Genomic DNA, 23278 nt, shown 5'->3' with positions numbered 1-23278 from the left:
TCTGATAGAAAATGAACTACTCCAGTATAAAGATAGTAACTTTGTTTTTAATGTATTTGTATCCCCCATAGCCTTGAACATTTACTATTGCACTCTTGTTCATTGATTGAGCTTTTGGTCCACTGAAACCCTCAAAGATGTCTTTCACATGAAAGATAGCCTAACGACCTCTCCCCCATCTTGTACAAGAATTGGTGTTTTGCCTATTAGATGTCATCTTCAACTGATATTCTAAATCTTTTTAGACCCAGTACAGTAAATATCTCTCCCAGTTTTCAGTCATCTTCAAATTTTATGATCATGCCATCTCAGCCTTTCTAAGTCTTTGATAAAAGATTGGGGTACAGCTGAGATGCTAATGTCTTTCTTTTTCCTGTGGAGAAGAAAATAAGAGGGATTTAGAGGGAAAGGACCAACTATTAAAATGAAATCTCCTTTCCCATGCCAATATGTCCTGTGTCAGTCATCCAAGCACAAACATGAGGGCAGAGATTTCCCTGTGTAGGAGTAATTTCCTTTTCCCCATTTCACAATGTAACTACCTTATTACAGTCTTAGGATGGGTGTCCATGGTGCTGAAATATGAGTCTTAGGAGTAAAACATTCAATCCCTCTGACTAGATTACTGACTTTGTGATGCCTTGATGTTGTTATAGAGCTGTCAGAACATCCACTTTCCACAGTGACACAGAGCACATCAAAGACCTTTAGGAGAGACTTGTGCCCAGGTCCTCACATAAGTCTATCATAAGGAGTCCACCCAAAGTGATGGGACACTTCTATATTACTCTACATGAATGAATCAAGAGAGGATATATCGAGCTCTTCTTATATGTGAAGCACTGTGCTAAGCTCTGGGGACACAACAGAAAATATGGCAGTCCTTGCTCTCAGGAGCTCAAATTCTAATGGAGGAGACAACACGTATGGAAAGTTTCATGTGTAAGTCAGATGGAAAGGCCACATGATCCTTGGGGTCCAACCTTGGATCTCAGGTCCTAAATCAAGTAGTGATGTCATCTTTTGTAAGTCTCTACACTTCGGAGTTTCAAGCTCCTCATAATCAGTCAACCACAGTGATACAAGTTTGTTGTGAGAAAAATTCTGTGTAATATATCAAATTCCTTCAGTGTGACCTTATGGGCAGGGACTTGAAGCCTGTCACCATCCAACCCCACCTCCTCTGGATAATCCCAAGCATTGTAATGTCCTTCATTAAATGTGGTACCAGGAACAAACCACAGTATTCTAACATGTGTTTGACCAGGATAGATTGTACTAACATGGTTCCTGCCATACTGCTTAAGTTTCTAAACCTTCATTTAATGCCTTCTTTTACATAAGGAATACCATCTACACTACAAGCTACTGCCCCTGAGTTGGGCCCTCCCTGAGTCAATTTCAGGACATCAGCCTGTAGTGAACTAGTGGGGTTTAATGAAGAAGAATTTGGAAGCCTAAATAGAGGTAATGCCATTTTCCCAATGGGACAGCCAGGTAGTGGAGTGGAAAGAGTGATTGGCATGAAGTCATGAAGACTAATTTTCTGGAGTTCAAATCTGACCTCAAACACTTGCTAGCTGTATGACCCCAGACAAGTTACTCAACCTTATTTGCCTCAATTTCCTCATCTGGAAAATGAGCTAGAGAAAGAAATGGAAAACCACTCCAGTATCTTTGCCATGAAAACCCCAAAGGGGAGTCACAAAGAGTTGAACATAACTGAAAAGTGACTGAACAACATTTTCCTGAGAGACCGAGTAGCATGGGCTGCCTACAAAGTCATTGAGATCCCTGTCACTGGACTTGTTCAGAAAAAGGCTAGATAACCAGTAGTTGGGTAAGATTTAAAAGGGATTATTCCTCAGAGTTGGACTAGATGCCGCTGCAGTCCTTTCCAACTCTGTGATTATGTGGGTTATGGTTTATTCTCAATTTTACTTCCTAAACATCTTCCAGGAATATTCATTAACATGAATTAAAAAGACTACCAGTGTGTTCAGTGGAAAGTGCATGAGATTTGTAATAAAAAAGGCTGGGTGTTGCTCCTGGTTTATATATTTACTATTTGGCTCTGGTAAAGTCATCTCAATATCTCTCCTCCTAAGAGCCTCAGTTTCCAAATCTCTAAAATGGAACTTATAATATTTGTACTACCTATTCCATGGAGTATTGTAAGCATACAATAAAATAAGGAATGTGGTGTTTTTTGCAAGTTACAGAATTCTACATAAATTCATCTGTGGCTGAATGTAGTTGAGATGCTAAAAATGCCCCTTTAATTTGGTTTGCTCTAGTGAATTGGCAAGATTATACTTAAGGCAAAGCTATATTCACAGATAGCCTATTTTCACCAAGAGCTAAGCCATGTTTATTCACTGAGAAGGAATTTTTAAAAAGAGTATCTTTGAGTGAGAAGCTTGCTTTAGGGATAGAATAATGTCTTTTTCCAAGTTTCGAAAGCACTCAAAATTTGTGAATTCCACATCTGACCTAGCTAGGACTTTTCATTTATGGCTTCTTTTTACTAGGGGGCTATGTAAGGGAAGTGTAGAGAAAGAGGTATATCCAATTTTTCAAGGAAAGCATCAAATCCCAGCCTATCATTCATATGAATTCTCAGATATATCCAGGAAGTCTTTCCCTTGAACTAATTAGTTTCTATTTTGGCCACACTGCCACCTTCTTTTCTTAGTCTTGGTATCCATGTAAATAACGAAAAAGAAGTAAGCTACTTAATTATATGATGATAAAACCCCCCAATGTATTTCAGCAAGGAAATATATTCTTATTTCTGACATCTCTCTTCTCATTAAGAAAAATGTAATTTTTTAAATATGCTATCCATGCTGAAAGACATGAAACATAACCTTTTAATTACCTAATACCCCATACTCTCTTTTAAAGCCTGTGAAATCTGTTTACATTAACCTGCTATTCTGTAATGGTATGAGGGGAAGAAAGGTAGCTGCTGAATCAGTTGGACAATTGGTTGAAGCTAATTGCTATGCCATGAATCTATGCAACCTACTATCCCACCCCCACCCCTGCATGGAAGAAGGTGACCTTTAATTCTTCCTTTGTGCCTCAATCTCATTTTCCAAACCATAGGAACCATGTACGTGGCTTTGACCCCAAGGATCACTCAAAGACAAACATATCATTGCCCAGGAGTCCATTCCTCAGTCACTGAGTTCAGAAAGAGTGAGTGTGGAAGTCAGGAAGCCAGCTCAGAGCTCAGATAGATCTTGTTTCCAATTATAGCAGTGGTTCAAAAAGGAAATCTTGCCGCAGTGAAATCCAAATATTTCCTCTGCTGACCCAAGCTCCCTGGTCAGACTTCCATATTGCAGATCAGCCTTTAGAAAACTGTTTGTTAGGCAAAAAATAAAAAAAATACATTTCTAGCATTTTTCTTACATCCTCACTCTCGAGTAGAATAAATGTGAGTATTTCATGGGGCCACCCAGCTGCAAGCATGGTGACATGTGAAGCCAGATCCATTGACTGAAATCCAGGTCTGAAGGACAAACTTTCATTGTGGCAGTACTTGCAGAAATTGCTTAGGGGTTCAAACATCTTTTAAAAAGCTTGTTGTTGTTGTTTTTAAAGGAGGAGATACTAAAAAAAGTACTAAGCAGTACACATATAGTACAACATAAGAAATTAATTAAATGAATATTAAAAGAAACTCCAGGGGGGCAGAGCCAAGATGGTGGCTGGAAAGCAGGGACTTGCTTAAGCTCTCCCCCAAACCCCTCCAAACACTTGTAAAAATGGCTCTCAACAAATTCTAGAGCTGCAGGACCCACAAAATAGCAGAGAGAAGCAGGTCTCCAGCCCAGGACACCCAGGATGGTCACAGGGAAGGGTCTATTGCATGGTGCTAGGAGCAGAATGCAGCCCAGCATGGGTCACACCAGGAGAGACCAGACCAGGAGTCAAACAGAGCAGGCCTTAGGGCCATGAATAATTGAGCTGTAGCACTAGCAGACTTCTCACCCCACAAAAACCAAAGACCATGGAGCAGGTTAGTGGGCAAACTGCTAGATCAGGTTAGAGAGTGGTTCCAGCCACCAGCCCTGGGGGTGGCAGAAGTGGTTCAGCAGAGAAGCTCCAGCATCAGCTGCTTCCCAAGTCCCTGGCTGACACAATGGGAGGAATCAAGAGGCAGACCAGAGTGGGAGTGCAGGGCTTGCTTTGCCCTGCTTGGATATGGGTCCCAATCCTGGTTGGCAGTTCTTGGGGGTAAAGGAGCACTGCTGTGGCAGAGTTTGCAGTGACAGTTGAGGAGAAGTAGCTCTGAAAACAGTAGCGCAGCCCCTAAAGCTTGGGACAAAGCACTCTCTACTCTACAAGCAGTCATACCCTGATCAAAAGCTCAAAGGTCAAGTAGGTGGCTAGGAAGATGGCCAGGCAGTGAAAAAGGATGCAGACTCAGACTCTAAAATCATTTTTGGTAACAAATAAGATCAAAAAACCAGAAGAAGTCAACAACATCAAAGAGCCTAAATCAAAAGGGTCCAAGAAAAATATGAATTGGTCTGAGGCCATGGAAGAGCTCAAAAGGATTTGGAAAAGCAAGTTAGAGAAGTAGAGGAAAAAACTGAGAAGAGCAATGAGAGTGATGCAAGAAAACCATGAAAGACAAGTCATTGACTTGCTAAAGGAGACCCCGAAAAATACTGAAGAAAATAACACCTTAAAAAATAGACTAGCTCAAACAGCAAAAGAGTTCCAAAAAGCCAATGAGGAGAAGAATTCCTTGAAAGACAGAATTAGCCAAATGGAAAAGGAGTTCCAAAAGACCAGTGAAGAAAATACCACCTTAAAAATTAGACTAGAGCTAGTGGAAGCTAGTGACTTTATGAAAAACCAAGATATTATAAAACAGAACCAAAGAGATGAAAAATGGAAGAAAATGTGAAATATCTCATTGAAGAAATCACTGACCTGGAGAATAGATCCAGGAGAGATAATTTAAAAATTATTGGACCACCTGAAAGCCATGATCAAGAAAAGACATCATCTTTCAAGAAATTACCAAGGAAAACTGCCCTGATATTCTAGAACCAGAGGGTAAAATAGACATTGAAAGAATACACCAATCACTTCTTGAAAAAGGTCCCCAAAAGAAAACTCCTAGGAATATTTTCACCAAATTCCAGAGTTCCCAGGTCAAGGAGAAAATGCCGCAAGCAGCCAGAAAGAAACAATTTGGGTATTGTGGAAACACAATCAGGAAAATACAAGATTTAGCAGCTTCTAAGAAAGTAAGGGGAAAGGGGATGGGGGGGGTAGTGGGGTGACAGAAGTAAGGGCTGACTGGGGAACAGGGTGATCAGAATATATGCCATCTTGGAGTGGGGGGAAGGTAGAAATGGGGAGAAAATTTGTAACTCAAAATCTTGTGGAAATCACTTTTGAAAACTAAAATGTTAAAAGAATTCTTTCATATAAAAAAGAGAAACCCCAATAAAAGACTCCTGGGAATTTTCCTTTTAAACTTAATAAGCTCCAAATCTGACAGTCAGTAGATTTTCTAAACCTCATGCATCCCCATTTTATTTTTGATGAGCAAGTGGGGAGTTAGGGACCTTCCATGAACCACTCCTCTCCACCCTAAGAAAATTTACTGGAACATTTTTTGCTGTAGTTAACTTTCTGGTAAAGAGGAAAATCAAAAGAAAAAGGCAATACCAGGATTTAGTGTTAAGAAGTGAAATTAAACTAAACAGAAGCAAAACAAAATACAACCACAAAAACCTTTCAGTGTTTTCTTTGCTTTAGGGTTAATAAACATTTAGCCTACCAGCCTAGAATTTTATCCTCTCTTTGTCTCTACACATGTGTGCATGCATGCACACATACACACACACACACATGCTTACTATCTGTGTCTTTTTCTCCATCCCATTTTCCTCAAGTTTATGCTTTAATTTCTCCCTTCTCCCTTCCACTCCTCAACAGAGTTTTGTTTTTGACCACCTCCTTCCTCACTTTGCCCTCCCTCCTAATTCCCCATCCTTATCTTACCTTTTTCCCCTTGCAACTTCTTCCCTCCCTTCTGACTACCCTCTCCCTTTTCTTTCCCTTTTCCTCTTCTACTTCCTGTAGGACTAGTTTGATTTCTATATTTATCAGAGTATGTTATTCCCTTCTTGAACCAAATCCAATGAGAGTAAATCTCAAATACTACTCTTCTTCCTCCCTTTCCCTCTACTATAACACATTTTTGTGCCTCTTCATGTGATGTAATTTACCCTTTTCTACTACCTCCTTACCTCTTATCCCAGAACCATACCTTTATATCTCTTAATTTTATTTTTCATCATTATATCAGTTATTTTATACTGACAGCCACAGTCTATGTATAACACCTTCAATTGTCATAACTGTACTATTCTCAAGATTGACATATATATATATATATATATATATATATATATATATATATAAATATAACATATATAAAACAATATAATCCTATATAAGGAAGTAAAGAATTTGCCTTATTGATTAACAAGGGGTTTTCTCCCCATTTACCTTTTTATGTCTCTCTCAATTTTTGTATTTGAAGATCAAATTTTCCATTGAACTCTGGCCTTTTCATCAGGAAGGTCTGGAATTCCCTTATTTCATTGAATGTCCATCTCCTTGCCTGGAAAATTATGCTCAGTTTTGCTGGGTAGTTGATATTCAGTTGTAGTCCAAACTCCTTTGAAAGATCCTGCATGATCCTGACATTGGTTCTGTGATATTTGAATTGTTTCTTTCTAGCTGCTTGCAGTATTTTCTCCTTGACCTGGTAGTTTCAGAATTTGGCTATAATATTGCTTGGAGTCTTCAATTTGGGATCTCTTTCAGGGGGTGATTGGTGGATTCTTTCGATGATGATTTTACCCTCTAGTTTTAGAACCTCAGGGAATTTATCCCTAAGGATTTCTTGGAAGGCTCTTTTTTTCATTGTGGCTTTCTGGTAGGCCAATAACTCTTAGATTGTCTCTCCCAGATCTATTTTCTAGAACAGCTGTAATTCCAATCAGATATTTCACGTTTTCTTCAATTTTTTTCATTCTTTAGATTTTGTTTGATGTCTCATAGAGTCATTAGCTTCTACTTGCCCAATTCTAATTTTAATGTATTTTTTTCTTCCTTTAGCTTCTCTGTCTCCTTTTCATTTGGTTAATTTTACTTTTCAATGAGACATTTTCCCTATTTATATTCTGATTCTCCTTAACCATTGCCCCAATTTTACTTTTTTAAAGATTTGTTTTCATCAGTGTTTTTTTTCCATTTTATTCTTTTACCTCCCTAATTTGGTTTTCAAAGGCCTCCTTGAGTTCTTCCAGGAATGCTTTTTTGTCTTGAGACCAGTTCACTTTCCCTTTTGAGGTTTCAGATGGGTATAGTGTCCATGCTGTCCTCTTCTGAATTGGCATTTTGATCTTCCCTGTCTCCATAATATGATTCAATTGTCTTTGGCTTTTTAGTGTGCTTTTTCATGGTATTTTCCCCATCCTGGCTTCTAAAGTAGATCTCTGCTTCTGGGGCTCAGGGAGCTCTGTCCCAAGCTTCTTGTGTTGGAATCTGTGGGCCTGCTCACTGGCTTTGTGTGTTTTGGCCTCTGGTTTTGTGAGGTGTGGGGAAGGGGTGGTCTGGCTGCTGGTAGTCTCCTCTTCCCCAGGATTGCTCTACAGCACAAGTGGGCTAGTGCCTGCCACTTCCCCTGGCTGTGCAAAGGCACATCTGGGGTTCTGGTGTTGAAGTTTGTTAGCTCCACCCTCTGAGGCTCCATTCCTCTAGTTTTTCTGCTGAGGTGAGCCCTGCTGGGACACCTCTTTTCCTGCACTAGTTTCCTTCCACTTCCACAAGAAGGGCCCTCTCCCCAACTTCTCTTGCTATATGGCTACTGAAGCCCCACTTCTGGCTCCTCTGTTTCTCCCGAGGTAGTATTCTCTGGGTGGGAGATGGAGAGAGGGAGAGAGAGCCAATTTACCTGGCCATTATGGCTCCCAGAAGTTCAAGAAGGCAACTTTCAAACCTTTAGACTGTGTGTGGCCTGGAGGCCTCCAGGGTAGCTACTCCCTCTGCTGTAGGCTCTATGCTGGTATCTGCTGTAGTTCTGACAGACTCCAGTCCTTTGCTAATCATTTCTTATAGCACAATATTATTCCATTGCAATCACATCACAGCTTGCTCACAATTAAAAACTGCTGAATATTTCCTCAGTTTCCAATTCTTTTCCATCAGAAAAGAACTGCTATAAATATTACTGTACAAATAGGTCTTTTTTTTCCTTTTTCTTTGAACTCATTAGGACACAAACCTAGCAGTGGTATTTCTGGGTCAAAGAGTATGCCCAGGTTTATACCCTTTGGGTATAGTTCCAAATTTTTCTCCAGAATGGTTGATCTAGTTCATAACTCTACTAACAGCACATTAGTTTTCCAATTTTTCTACATCCCCTTTAGCATTTGTCATTTTAATTTTCTCTCATGTTACGATAAATTTTCAAGAAGAGCCAAGATCTGAATTTTGTCCAGAGACACATTTCTGGAGTTTATTAAAGATTCCAGAAATGTGCATGATCTACAAAAGTAAATTATGAAGGCAAGTAAAAGATCCCTTTTGGTAAAATGCATAGTGTTGGAGGACAGGATGAACACAACTGTGAGCTGATTAAGACTGACTTACTCACTTAAGAGAAAAATGGAGCTCATTGGTAAAATTGACTTAATACAAATTTTATGAAAAAAAAAAGTTTTTGCTTGTAAATCATCTGTCTCCACAAAACCAAAGAGAAAACATGGTTGGCTAGAATTTTTGGGCAAAAGACGTTATTGGTATTTAGAGAGATAAAGTTCATGAAAGAGATAGTTACACTCTCTAAATAGAAATGTTTTTCATCATTTATTTTGAGCTTTTGTTTCAAGGAATAATTAAGGAGAGAGGAAAAAAACATTTCCTTCATCATATGTTTTTCTCTGTATCTCTTCTTGATTCTATGGTCATACATGATTATGAATGGCAGAACCCTATCCAACTGGAATGATGTAAATCCATATTACAGTATGTAGACAGGTTTTGTTAGAAGATGGTCTCCCAAAATTATGGTCCTCAGTGTGTGCTTATCCCTTTCTATTTACTCCAGCCAAAAATTTTGTTTAAAGAATAGCATTAAAAAATGCAAAAAGGCATAATGATTCCCTCCCGCAAATATAGACTACAAGGGATTTAGGAATGTGGTGCTGAGGATTAGAAAGAATTAACTTAGAGATACTTTGGAGAAGAATTAGATAGTGATGGAAGCCCACTAGTGGTCTTAAAAATTATATAAGGGATTATACAAACAAATTCTACTTAATTCCTTAAATACTGTGTAGTTAAACCTCAAAATAAGAGGCTGCCAGGGGAGATTATATTGCTAAATGGATTGGTGAATCCTAGTAGAGAGTGTGGAAGAATTATACTGATGTCACAGGGCCTCCTGACCATGAAATGTGATTAGAATAATCAGCAAATGGGAAAAAAATGGGAAGAGAGAATGGCATTGGCAGTTCCATCTCTCCTGTGTAGCTGGAGAGGGATGAAGAAATGGGAGAAAAAATATCTTGATGCCCACTGAATATTAATGTTAACCCTAAGGTCCCCTTTATGTCCAAGGTTATATAATGCTGTGATTTTGGGTGACCCCAGATGGGGGTCTCCCAATCAGGAATTCTGATTCAGGTACAAACTGGAGCAGACAGCCTCTGAATTTTTTTCCATTGTGATGCTTCTGTAATTTTGTGAATGTCTTCACTTCGTCAATGAAAGGAAGTTCACTTGGCTCATACAATTGCTCTTTTTGTGTGTGACCCTAAAAGTTCCCTTAGTGGTCCCCATTCTACTGAGACAAAAATAGTATATATACAGATTTTTAAAAATGCTAAGTAGTAAGAGATGGCAGGGTATTTCTAAATTGGTGAATCAGGAAAGGCTTTGGGTAGGAGGTAGAAATTGCACTGAACCTTGAAGAAAGAGTGATTCAAAGATGTGGAGGTGAAGGGAAAAAATCATTCCATGAATGAGTTCCAGATGATGCAAAGGTATGGAGGAGTGGTAGGATGTTATGTATGGATAATGGAAATGGCCAGCTCATCTGGAACATACCATTTGTGAAGTAGATGAATGGTATAGTTGACCTGAAAAGACTGGCTGGAGTCAGACTGTGAAGGGAATTAATATCAAACAGAGGAGTTTGAGTTTTATTTTGTTTTGTTTTTCTGAAAGTTATTAAGAAGCCACTTGTGGTTTATGACAGTCATACCTGTGCATTAGGAAGTTCATATTTAAAGTGGAATATTTAAAGCTCAGAGGCAATCTGTGATCAGGAGCTTGTAATATAAAAACAGTTGTTATTCTAGGAAGAGAGTATGCTTTGTTAGAGAAAGTCTTAGACTTAAAATTAGCTGCATGATCATGGACAATTTATGCAAACTCTTTGGGGCTCAGTTTCCTTTTCTGTAACATGGAGATAATAACAAGCAAGGCTGTTGTGATTAAAACATCACAAAACTTAGTGTTATAAAAAGGAAATTAATAATATGTGCACATTAACTTTCTTAAAGATAAAATAAGAATCATTCAAATAATTATTTATAACCCAACATATATATTTCAATTCAATACAACTTTTTATCATTTCTACCAAGTCCTTGATCTAGGGATATAAATACAAAAGAACAATTATCTCTGTCCTCAAGAAGCTTAAGTTTTATTGGAAGAACAAAATATATAAACAAATAAGTTAATAAAAGGAACCTTTCACTTAAGAGTATTTTCCCAATTACAGGTAAAGTTAGTTTTCAGAATTCTCTTTTATAGCATTTTGATTTCAATTTTTTTTCTCCCTCCTCACTCCCTCTCCAAGACAGGAAGCAATCTGACATAAGTTATGCATGTACAGTCATACTTAGCATCAATTCATGTAAGTCTTACCAGGTTTTTCTGAAATCTCCCTACTCATCACTTCTTATAGCACAATAGTATTTCATTGTATTCACCTAGCACAATTTATTCAGCCATTCCCCAATTTACAGGCATCCCCTCAATTTTCAATTCTTTGCCACCACGAAAAGAGGCACTATAAATATTTTTTACCCATGGGTCCTTGGAATATAGACCAAATAGCACTATTGCTACATCAAAAGGTATGTTGCAGTTTTATAGCTCTTTCGGCTTAGTGCCAAATTGCTCTACAAAAGTCCACCAACAATGCATTAGTGTTCCAATTTTCCCACATCTTCTCCAACATTTATCATTTCCCTTTTCTGTCATATTATCCAACGTTATAGGTGTGAGATGGTACCTCAGAGTGGTTTTCAATAGCATTTCTCCAATCAATAGTGATTTAGAGCATTTTTCATATAACTATAGATAGCTTTAATTTATCTGAAAACTGCTTATTCATATCCTTTGACAATTTATTAATTGGGAAATGACTTGTATTCAAATTTACAGAAATACAATACTATAGATTTGATTCAGTTTTCTAACTATTTGAGAAATGAGGCCTTTATCAGAAATACTAGCTGTTAAAATCATTTCCGCACTTTCTGCTTTACTTGTAATCTTGGTTGCAATGGTTTTGTTTATTCAAAATCTTTTTTTAATTTAATATAATCTAAATTATCCATTTTGCATTTCATGATGATCTCTTATTTGGTCATAAATTATCCCATTCTCCATAGATCTGACAAATAAACTGTTGCTTACTTTTCTAATTTACTTATGTTATCACTCTTTATGTCTTAAACCTGTACCCATTTTGACTTTATCTTGGTACATACCATGTGAGATGTTGGTTTTGCCTAGTTTCTGCCATACTGTTTTCCAGTTTTCCCAGCATTTTTTTGTCAAATAGTAAGTTCTTATCCCAGAAGCTGGAGTATTGGGGCTTATCAAGCAGTAGATTACTGTGTTCACTTATTACTGTGTTTTCTGTATCCAGCCTATTCTACTGATCTACCACTCTATTTCTTCTACTCAGTACCAAATAATTTTGATGATTGTCACTTTATAATGTAGTTTAAGATCTGATATAGTTAGGTGACCTTACTCTGCATTTTTTCTTTCTTTAATTGCCTTGATATTCTTGAACTTTCTTTTCTTCTGAATCAGTTTTGTTATTATTTTTTCTAACTCTATAAAATATTTTGATAGTTTGATTGGTATGAAACTGAATAAGTAAGTTAATTTTGGTAGGATTGTCATTTTTATATAGCTCAGCCTATCCATGGGCAGCTGATATTTTTCCAGTTGTTCAGACTCTGACTTTCTTCGTGTGAAAAGTGTTTTATAGTTGTGTTTATATAGTTTTTGAGTTTGTCTTGGCAGGTAGACTCCCAAATATTTTATATTTTCTACAGTTATTTTAAATGCAATTTCTCTAATTATTGCTGCTGGGATTTATTGGTAATATATAGAAATGCTGCTGGTTTATGTAGGTTTATTTTATGTCCTGCAACTTTACTAAAGTTGCTAATTATTTCAATTATTTTTTTAAATTGATTCTCTAGGATTCTCTATGTATACCATCATATCATCTGCAAAGAGTAACTGTTTTGTTTCATCATCGCCTGTTATAATTCGTTCAATTTCTTTTTTTTTCTTTTATTGCTAAAACTAATATTTCTTGACTCCAGGGCCAGTGCTCTACTCACTGTACCACCTAGCTGCCCCTTAAAGCTAATATTTCCAATGCAGTATTGAATAGTGGTGATAAGGATCATCCTTGTTTCACTCCTGTTCTTATTGGGAAAGCTTCTAACTTATGCCTATTACATATGATGCTTGCTAATGGTTTTAGATAAATACTACTTAATCATTATAAGGAAAACTCCACTTATTCCTATGCTCTCTAGTGTTAACATAAGGAGATTTGAAGAGGGAGAGGTCACCAAGAGCTATGGGGAGTTGGGGAAGATAATGCATTTTCTGGCATGGATATGGGAGAGATGAGAGAAAGCATAAATATGAGGAATGATATGTTGAAATATTCTCAATTCTGATAAAAATAATAATAAAAGCATTGTGGCACAGAAAATAATTGAACCTATTATATTTATTCTATTTGTTAGAGGCTTTACATCTTCTAACTATTAAATGGTAGTGTGAATATTAGCCAAGTAGCACAGTGCTGTCAAGAGTCAAATGAGTGTTTCTAATCACTCACTGACCCTGACTCCTTCATTAGACTTACTTATCTTCCTGTAATCTTAAAGTTCTCCTTATCTACTCGTTCCTTCCCTGCTGTCTATAAGCATATCCCCAAGTCTCCCCCATCCTCATTTATTCTACCTGGACTTACAAGGGTAGGGTTCCTGCCCCATCCTAGTCTGCACCCAGACATATATTATTATACCAGTGTCATTAATAGTAGAGAATTTGACTTCTCAATAGGGGAGATTTCCATTTCTAACATTTATTTATCAAACTCCTATCCCTGATAATCTGGGGGAAAGTGTTACTTTTAGTTCTTTTCTAGGGTCCTCTGCCAAAAGTTAACTAAATGTATATTTATGAATATATGTTTATTTATATTTATATTCATAAATAGGAATGAGGGTGAAGCAAGTTATTTATTGCCATATATGTATATGTATAAGTATATGATTATCACTGTCGTTTCTAATAGAATGATTAGAATAGAATCAAGAAGTAAACTTATTATAATGAGTACAGTCAGTTGGGGGGGGGGGGTTAATATTCAAGTCCTAATGGGACATAACACAATTTATGCAGGACTGCTCTTTAGATAAAACAGATTTTATCTTTGTTGACATTTTCTGATCAAACAGCCAGCCTTTATAGAGAAAGGATGGTGGCCTTATGCTGTTTCTTCCCTGCATTCTGTCACTGCTTCTCTAGGGAAACTTCATCCACTAATATTCACAAAACTTCCAAGACCTTCCAATATCTCGGGACTCAAAAAATCACTTACTTTTCCATCACCAACTCAGAGCAGAAAATGAGAGAGAGAGAGAGAGCAAGAGAGCAAGAGAGCGAGCGAGAGAGAGAGAGAGAGAGAGAGAGAGAGAGAGAGAGAGAGAAACATTGTAAGCTTAAGTTAGTTGAATCCATATTCCATATAGGGGGTCTGGTCATCTCAATGATATTAGTTTGTAAAAAGGCCATCCTATTCTACACTTTGTTGTATTCACATCTTGTCACCTTCAAAGCTATATTCAATAACACACCAGCCAAAAGCTATATATCACCCCTATTCTGGCCCAGCATCCAAATAGGATATTTATTGATGTCACACATGACTGGAAGCCTAACGCACACATAAAGTTCTTGCCTGTTTTAACAGGTATCTATATCTATATAACCACTGCATGTTGGGGAGGGGGTTGGTGAAAGGGAACAAATACACCTGAAACTACTCTCCAATAGCTCTCTTCCTATATTCTTCTCCCCCTTTTAGTTAAGTTCCTTGAAGAAGCTATCTCTATTTGACGCTTGTACTTCCTCTCCTCTCGGTGTCTTTTAAATCCTATGCAATCTGGTATCTGACTTTATCATTAAACTGAAACTGCTCTTTCCAAGGTTATCAATGATAATGTAATTGCCAAAACTAATGGCTTTTTTCATTTTATCCTTCCCCTACTTCCCTGTAGCATTGGACACTGTCAACTACCTTATTTTAGGCATACCTTCTTATTCTCCTTTTGTTGGATCTTCATCCCTATCCCTTCCACTAACTGTGGGTATCCCTCAAAACTCTGAGCCCTCTTCCCCTTTCTGTCTATACTCTCTCACTTGGTAAATTGAGGCTAAGAGTACCTAGGGTCCACATGACCATACTCAAACTATCCTGTTGTGAGACTGAGCTATGAAGAAGTCTTATTGAGGCAGATAAAGGAAGTTCACAAAAAGTTGGGCTTACTGTGATGAACACTTAGTGCTCAGAACAATGGTCAACATGTTCATGCTTTGGCCAAAGAACAACTTCCAGGCCACTGGAACAAATGGATTCTAAATTTTAACATATGGTTGTGATATTTTTTCATCAGTTTTTTTGGGTGGGAACTCAAATGTCAATAGTTATTTTTTCCAAATATTCTGCTGTACAATATTTTTATAATCATATGTTTACAATCATTTTGTGTCCACAATCACCAGAAAAAGAGAACTCACTAGGCAGCATGGTGCAGTGACTGCCAAGTTTTGGAGTCAGAGTTCCAGGGTTCATATACCAGCTCTATCTTCATGACCTTTAATAGGTTATTTAATTCTCTGGACTTCTGTCCTCACATCGGTACAATGAGGAATTTGTACCAAATCATCTCTGAGGTTCCTTTCAGCTCTTTTTCTTTGACCCTGTGATTGCTTGGAGAGGTAGGAATACTCTGAAAATATTTTTCTAAAACTTTGGAAAATTTTTATATGACTATCAAATACTGTGTTTATTTCAAAAGGAATAAGCTCAGGTTAAGTGCATTAGATATAAATAAATATTTTACAAATAATTCTCAGAAATTAAGAGTTAGGAAAAAATAATCATTTTTTCTGTTTAATGCTATTTCCACAGAAAGGAAGGACTTGATTTCCCACATACTAATGATAATCACTTCCAGATGTGCCCAGTTTTCAGAATGACCTCTTATTTGTGCAATCCTATTTGTGTCCTCTATGTATGACAATCAGGAAATACAAAATTGCCATTAAAATGCTTAGTCAACAAATAGATTGGTTGATGTTCCATTCATCACGCACCTCTTGCAAAAATAAATAAATATATCATGACAACAACAAATGAGATTTAGCCTCACTGCAGTCCTGAGCAGCTGCACAGTCATTTTCCAAACTTTAAAAGATCCCTGATTTCCCTAGTGCTTTGTTTTTGCTTGTGTGTGTCTGTAGGGTGAAGGGAGGGGTGTGTAAATTTGATAACAGTTTCCTCCAGGAATAAATCATAAAAAGTTCTCATTAATAATGTCATTTTCCTCCTGCCTTCTTCTATTTGGGTTTCCTATAACTTTGTAACATTATAGTTCCTTAAAAGCCCTGATCTGGTACAAAGAACAAAATTGAATTAATGGAAATTTTCTGAGATGGTAGGCTCTGCTGCTGTTGTGTTGTGAGCTCCTGGTGGGGAAGCAGAGGGGAGTTCTGGAAGAGGGTTGACCTTGGAGTCAGTGGGCTGGATTCAATCTTGAGTCAGCCTCTTAGTGCCATTATGATCTAGGCCTCAGTTTGCCTACCTGCAAACTCAGCTACACTTAGCACAGTGCTTGACACATAGTAGTCACATAGCAAATGCCTGGCAATGAATAAAAGCTAACTATTTATATAACTAAATGTTAACTGACTAACTGAAGTCATTTGGCTAATTGATCTCTCAGGTTTCTTCTAGTCATATGGTCTTACTTAACACATGTCTTCATGCTGTTTCCCCATTGACAAAAGACAGGATTTTGGTTTTTAGGTTAAATGAAGCATGTTGAGTCTTTTATGTACTGGCTAGTAACCAAAATCGCATTATCAAGAGAAGATAGCTGGAATTTATATAGCATTTTATGGTTGTGGGACCACATCATATACATTTCCTTCTTACAACAACTGTATCAATTATTACAAGCATTTCTCTCTTTTTTCTTTTTGCAAATGAAGGAACTGAGGCTGAAACAACCTAAATAATTGACCAGGGATGCTGATCTAATATAAAAATTCAACACTTTCAAGGGAGTGAACAAGAAATTCCTGCCTCCAAGACTTATATACTATTTCATATGCCACACAAGCACTAAATAACCTTGTCACCTTATTGGGTTGTACCTGTAGTTAGGAAGTGTGTATAGTCAAAAGGAAAGGTCTATTTTCCTCCCAAGTTAATCCAAATGGGCAAAAGGAGTGGTCCCCTCATGTACCCTGCCCCCCCCCAAAAGGGTTTATTATATATTTCAAATAACTTATAAAGACCAACTCCTACTGAATTGAATATTGAAGGACACATGAAAATAAATCATCAAATCTGTTCATTGGAACTAGAGGCAAGAACTTCAACGATCTGAAAGCTGTGACCAAAAGATACAGTCCTTCTCAGAAGAACCATATGCAATGCAGCAGAAGGAACTAATCACCCAGAGCCTTTCCTGTTTAAATATGGCCAGAATTTCAGGGTTGGAAGGAATCTTGGTAAGTATCTACTAATTATGAAGTGCCAGGCACTTTTAGGCACCAGGAATATAAAAACGATGAATAAAATAATCCCTACTTGCAAAGAGATTTCATTCTTCTACTTCATTTGCACCCGAAGGAGAATTTCTTGCATAATGTTCCCAAAACACGGTCATACAACTAAAAAGACCTGAGCAGCCATCAGGAAACCAGGACTCTTCTAGTAAGTCTGGTTTCCCTTTGGGCTTATTTGACTGCTGTTTTTTCAAGTCCCCTGACTTATAAGCATCAATTAACCTCTTTGCTATTTGCTCCTCATTCTTCTGGAACAGAGAAAGTTTTGTTATCAAAACCTCACTGGAAAATGTATTATTCTTAAACGCTAAATACCCAAATGACATTCAAATACATTATTTTGGCCCTGTTTTGCTCCTTGATTCTGAGAAATTTTGATGTCCAAAGGATTCACAATTACTGAACAACTTTCTTCTTCCTTCCTTCTTTTCTTCCTTCCTTTTTTTCTTTGAAGGGGCCAAAGGCCCTCTGTGACTACTAGTCACCATTTTGCTTTTTTATACCCCCTGTATGAACCCAACCCAAAAACTGAGGTTCAATTAGCTATTGTCAAATCATTTCATGGGACACAAAAACTCCAGTTCAGAAGCACAACGATGGAATTGAAAGCACTTATGATTCAGAGGAAGCATACAGGCTTCCCAAGCAGTACTCCTACTCACAGCTGAACCTTGGCCATTTCAAAATCTGGCTGCCGTTACAATATACATTGCTGTTGTCCTTGAAAAGAGGTGACTTGGATTGCTCAGACCTCAGTCACCTCAGACAGTAAACCTGAAAAAACAAAATATGGGAATTTTGGTTTCCCGTTAAAAAAAATTGTTCTTTAAAGTGTGTGTGTGTGTGTGTGTGTGTGTGTGCGCACGCGCATAGGGCATTGTTTATCTCCCCACACTTGGAGCACTGAGAAGGGGCCTTTTCTCAATGACTTTGTCCACCAAAGCAAAGAAAAAGCTGAGAAAGGAGAAACTGGTGAATTTGATAGATGAAGAAAGCCAACAGAGAATCTTCACCAAAAAGCTTCTCAAATAATTATAATTCACATTGTGATTGAGCCTAAAGGTTTTTAAACCTCTTTCCGTACATGAGACAATTTGACCCTCACAATAACTCAGTGAAGCAGGGAGTGAAAGGACTATTAACTCTGTCTTATAAAAGAGGTTACAAGTTATGAGAAGGGAAGGGACTTAACCAATGTCACCCAGTTAATAAGTGTTAGAGCCAGGATTCAGACTTATCAAGTCTTTCTTGACTCCAGATCCCCTGCTCTTTCAACTATAGGCTGTTCCCTCTCACATAGGTAAGGAAATATTCGGAGGATCAATGAAATGCTTCTAGAATCCTCCTGAACCCTGCAACATTTGCTAAAATAAATGTGCCTCATTGAGAGGCAATTTTTATTTATTCCTCACCTCCTCTATAAAAGTGACCATGAATCATAAAGACATATTTTAATGAATATACCATAATACTCCTGTATGCTTTCTACCTCTTACTGTTGGCATAATGATCAAATAAAACTTCAATTTCCAGTGGACTACCCTATAGCTACACTCACAACCCTTGTGCTTTCCCATACCAAAACACCTTTTCCTGACCACCACTTCCTTATATGCATGGTCTTCCCCTAATAAAATGTGAGCACTTTGAAGGAGAGGACCATCACTTTCTTGCATCTGTGTCTGCAACAGCTAGTACAGTACCTAGAAAATAGTAGCTGCTTAGTAAATGTTCTGAATTCATTTATACATTCATTAAAACATTTACCTTAGTAGAATACACACTTACTCCACTAATGCTACCATTGCTCAAAGCACTACTGAGTTCCTTCTTTGGAATAATTACATTTAGAATAATTTTATAAACCTGCAGGTCAAGGTTTGTTGCTTTCCCTAGAAAGAAAAAAGGGGGACAGGGATACAGAATCATCTAAAATGATCGATGAACCCATAGATGAAGCACTGACACCAACGGAATTCTACCAAACCCTCTGTTTATTCTTAAGACTGAGGACTGGTACACCCAGAAATGGCTGAGGCCTACAAGCCCCTGGCTCCCCTTGTTCTCCTGGATGTTAAACAATTCTAGCCATAAGACCCATAATCCACACAGAGCCTGACATTCTGCATGGGGCTGTCTTCTTGAATTGTGGTTGTAATTATGACTTCGGTTCTCTGGACCAGAAACTTACAGAGATCCTGGGAGTCATGAAGTAAAGTCTAAGGCTCCTGTTCCTTTTTTATCTGTGTCTTCTAGAAGTTTTTTTTTTTTATTGTGGGTTTTCAACCACTCTCATTTCCTAGTAATCATTCCCTCATTTGACCATCTCTTATGATCCAGAAAAAAAGTAAAGCACACCAGAGTTTCAATACAGCAGCACCTGACAGTTATTACAGTAGACCTGATTTGTGTTGTACTACCTCCCTACTGAGCAGAAGAATCAGGCCTGATAATCTGTGTTCTGAAAACAATATTGGTCTTTAACTTTAATAAGAGAGGAGTGGCCTTTTTGTGTTATTTTAATTTAAATTATTATGGTCATTGTATATATTATCCTCCTGATTTGGCATTCTTCACTCAGCATCTATTCAAAAAGAGTCTTCTGCTGCTTCTCTAAATTCTTTGACGTTGTTGTTTCTCACAGCACAATAATATTTAAATACATTCACACACCACAACTCATTTAACCTCTCTTCTCTCAATAGACATTCACTTTGTTTCCAGTTTTGGTTTGTTAATTGCTACCATAAAATGGCTGTCAATATTTTTTAAAGCCCTAACATGAAATTTCCACAGTGTATGGATGTTCAATGGTGAATATTCCTTCTACCAATGAAGACTGGTAAGTATTCTACAACTTTAAGAGTTGACCATAGCATTGAAATGATAGGTGATTATCTCAGTATCATATGGCCATTTTGTTTCAGAGATAGGACATGAGACCAGGTATTTTGATTTTGATGAAACCTCTGTAACAGAATCTAGACCAAAATTGGAATAATGGAATACACACACACACACACACACACACACACACACACACATATATATATATATATATATATATATATATATATATATATATATATATATACACATACACATACACACACATACATACATATACACACACACATATATTTCACCATTTTTTTTCTTTGATCTTCTTACAGTATTCCCATTTATGGGTAAAGAGTAAAAATAATTTCATGACTTTCCCACATAATTCTGAATATTTTGTAAGATTTTGTAATCAATTTACAAAAAAAAGCAACACACAATTATTCAATAAACATTTACTTACTATGATCCATGTAGAGTTTATTTGAATGCCAACCTTGCTACAGCTGCTCCAACATTGATGTTTCCAATTCCGTGGGTGCTTTTATTGTTTGTATATGAGTGCATCACTAGTGGTTTCTATTTCATTAATTAATCATGAAAAAGGAAATGTGGCTTGAAAGATAAACATTTCTTAAGAAAGCATAATCCAGGTTCAAATCTCATCCTTGACACAAATTGGCTTGTGATCCTGGGTGAATTACTTAATCTCTGTGTTCTCTATGCAACTTGCTAAGACTATAAACTGCAAAGCAGACACAAATTTGCATTAATAGAGAAAGTAACTCACCAGGAGTTTCCTAGATTGATGAACTCATAGGTATGACCAAAAACAAAAATGAGAACTCCATAGTTGAATTAAAATGGTATAGGAATATGTTTCTATTCCATGTAATCCAGAACAGGATGGATCCAAAGCTGTCCAAAGACTCACAAAATGTCCAAGTTAGGAGGGGCCTTGGAATCCATCTGTTCTGGTTCCTACATGCAACATGGGCCCCATCTACACCATATCCCAAAATATAGATCATTAAGTTTTGACTTGAAGATCTCTAATAATGAAGAAGTGATGATATCATATGATACCCATTTCACCTTTGTACAGTACCAATTGTTAAGAAGTCTTTCATTAAAGAAATTAAAAAAAAACTACTTACCTATAGATACATTCATGTATACTTGGTGTACTCCATATCCAAACAGAACCAATTAAAACTTCTAAAAGTGGGAAGACAAATATCATGTACCATTGAAGTCTCTCACTGAAGCTAAACAAGTCCAATTAGATATTTGGATTTGGAGTCAGAGGACCTGAGTTCTAATACCTGCTTAGATAATTATTGTTAATGTTATCAAAAATAATAATAACTGGCCTTTAAGGCTAATATAGTCTTTAAAATTTACAAACTACTTTACAAATATTAACTTATTTTATCCTCATAATGATCGTAGGAGGTAGGATCTATTATAATCACCATTTTACAAATGAGAAAACTGAGGCAGACAGCAAGTAATTAACTTGCCGAGAGTCACAAAGCTAGTAAGTGTCTAAGGCCGGATTTGAACTCAAATTTTCCTGACTTCAGATCTAGGGCTCTATCTACTGTTATCTAGCTGCTTCTTATTTATATACCCATAGCCAAATTATTTCCACTTTTTGAGTCTCCATTTAGTTATCTATAAAATAAGGAACCTGGACTAGATGACCCCTTAGGTACCTTCTAGATCTAGATTTGCTACTTTTGGACCATTCTACTTGAAACAGTGGCCTGATATTCACTGAAGCACAATTGAGATAGGTTAAAGGCAAAAGGAAATTTCCTGACACAAGAGGTTGTTAATCATTGACATGGTTTGTAATCTCTTTCTCCAGCAGTTCTCTGTGTTGGTTTAGGTGTGAGTCAGCAGGTTGGCCAGGGAACAGGATTAGAAAATGGCTTAGCACCTTGTAATTTTAAAACAACATTTCTATTTTACCATCCCCCTTTAAGCCAAAGTATTCCACATTTTACCTGCAACTTTAACTGCTATGAGACTATGGCTTATTGTAGAAATCCTATATCATGCAGCTACAGACAGACAGTGAGAAGCATGAAGTATTATTGAACTCAGGCTATAGCAGGACATGATGCATCAGCTAAAATTGTGAATATAGTCAGTGTTCTAGACATCCAAATGGGAAAATAGACCAGAGGACAGCCTGGACAAACATAAATGGGAATATCAAAACTTAAAAGGAGAACTCGAGTTGGGTGAGGGCTAAAGACTAGAAATATCGGCGATTGATAAGTAAATACATCAGAGAAACCACTTAAACTGAGCTTCTACACTAGAAGGGCAAAGTACTGGGTATCTTTGTTTTGGGGAGCTAGAAAAGGAGCCTGGTTTTTCAGAAGCAGAAACAAAGTCACATACTTTTAGATTCCTTGTTTGCTTTTTAATGCTTCCCTCTCCCAGCTGGGAAGGAGCTCTGAATACAATCTCCTATTGGGCCCTCTATGGAGGATAAATTGGAGGAAAGAAGGAAAGGTACTTGGGCTCCAGCTCCCAGCTTTTGATCCCTGAGGTTCTGACAATGATTTTCATTTAGACATTCTCAGTATTCTGCAGGTTTCAAAATGCTTTAGTGGATATGGTTTAAAAAATAATGCTGGATTGCACTTAAATTGGAGAGATTTAATTAAGCCTTTTATTTAATAGGACTTTGTGAGATATAGTATTTATCTCAGAAAAAAAAACACACAAGACTTAGCTATACCCTTATCTGAAATCGCTACTGTACACCATCCCAGCATAGGACATTAGTAGTGAACAGGCTTTATTTGTTTGTGTATGTATGTGTATATATATATATATATATATATGTATGTATAGATATAGATGATATAGATTAGATATAGATAAAGACATAGATATATTTGATGTTCTTTTTAAATTTTGAATTCCAGATTCTCTCTCTTCTTTTCACATTATCAATACCCACTGAAAACACGAACAAAATGATATCAATTATACATGTGAAATCATGCGAAGCACATTTCCTTATTAAGCATATCGCAAAAAAAAATTAACAAAGTCAGAAAATTATACTTCAGTTTTCACTCAGAGTTCATCAATTCTATGGAGATGGATAGCATCTTTTTTCATCATGAATCCTTTGGAAAAGTCTTAGATCATTGTATTGATCAGAGAA

This window comes from Trichosurus vulpecula, chromosome 5, assembly GCF_011100635.1.
Source record: "Trichosurus vulpecula isolate mTriVul1 chromosome 5, mTriVul1.pri, whole genome shotgun sequence".
NCBI lineage: Eukaryota > Metazoa > Chordata > Mammalia > Diprotodontia > Phalangeridae > Trichosurus > Trichosurus vulpecula.
The sequence above is the reverse complement of the archived record's forward strand: the minus strand, read 5'-3'. Positions refer to the sequence as shown.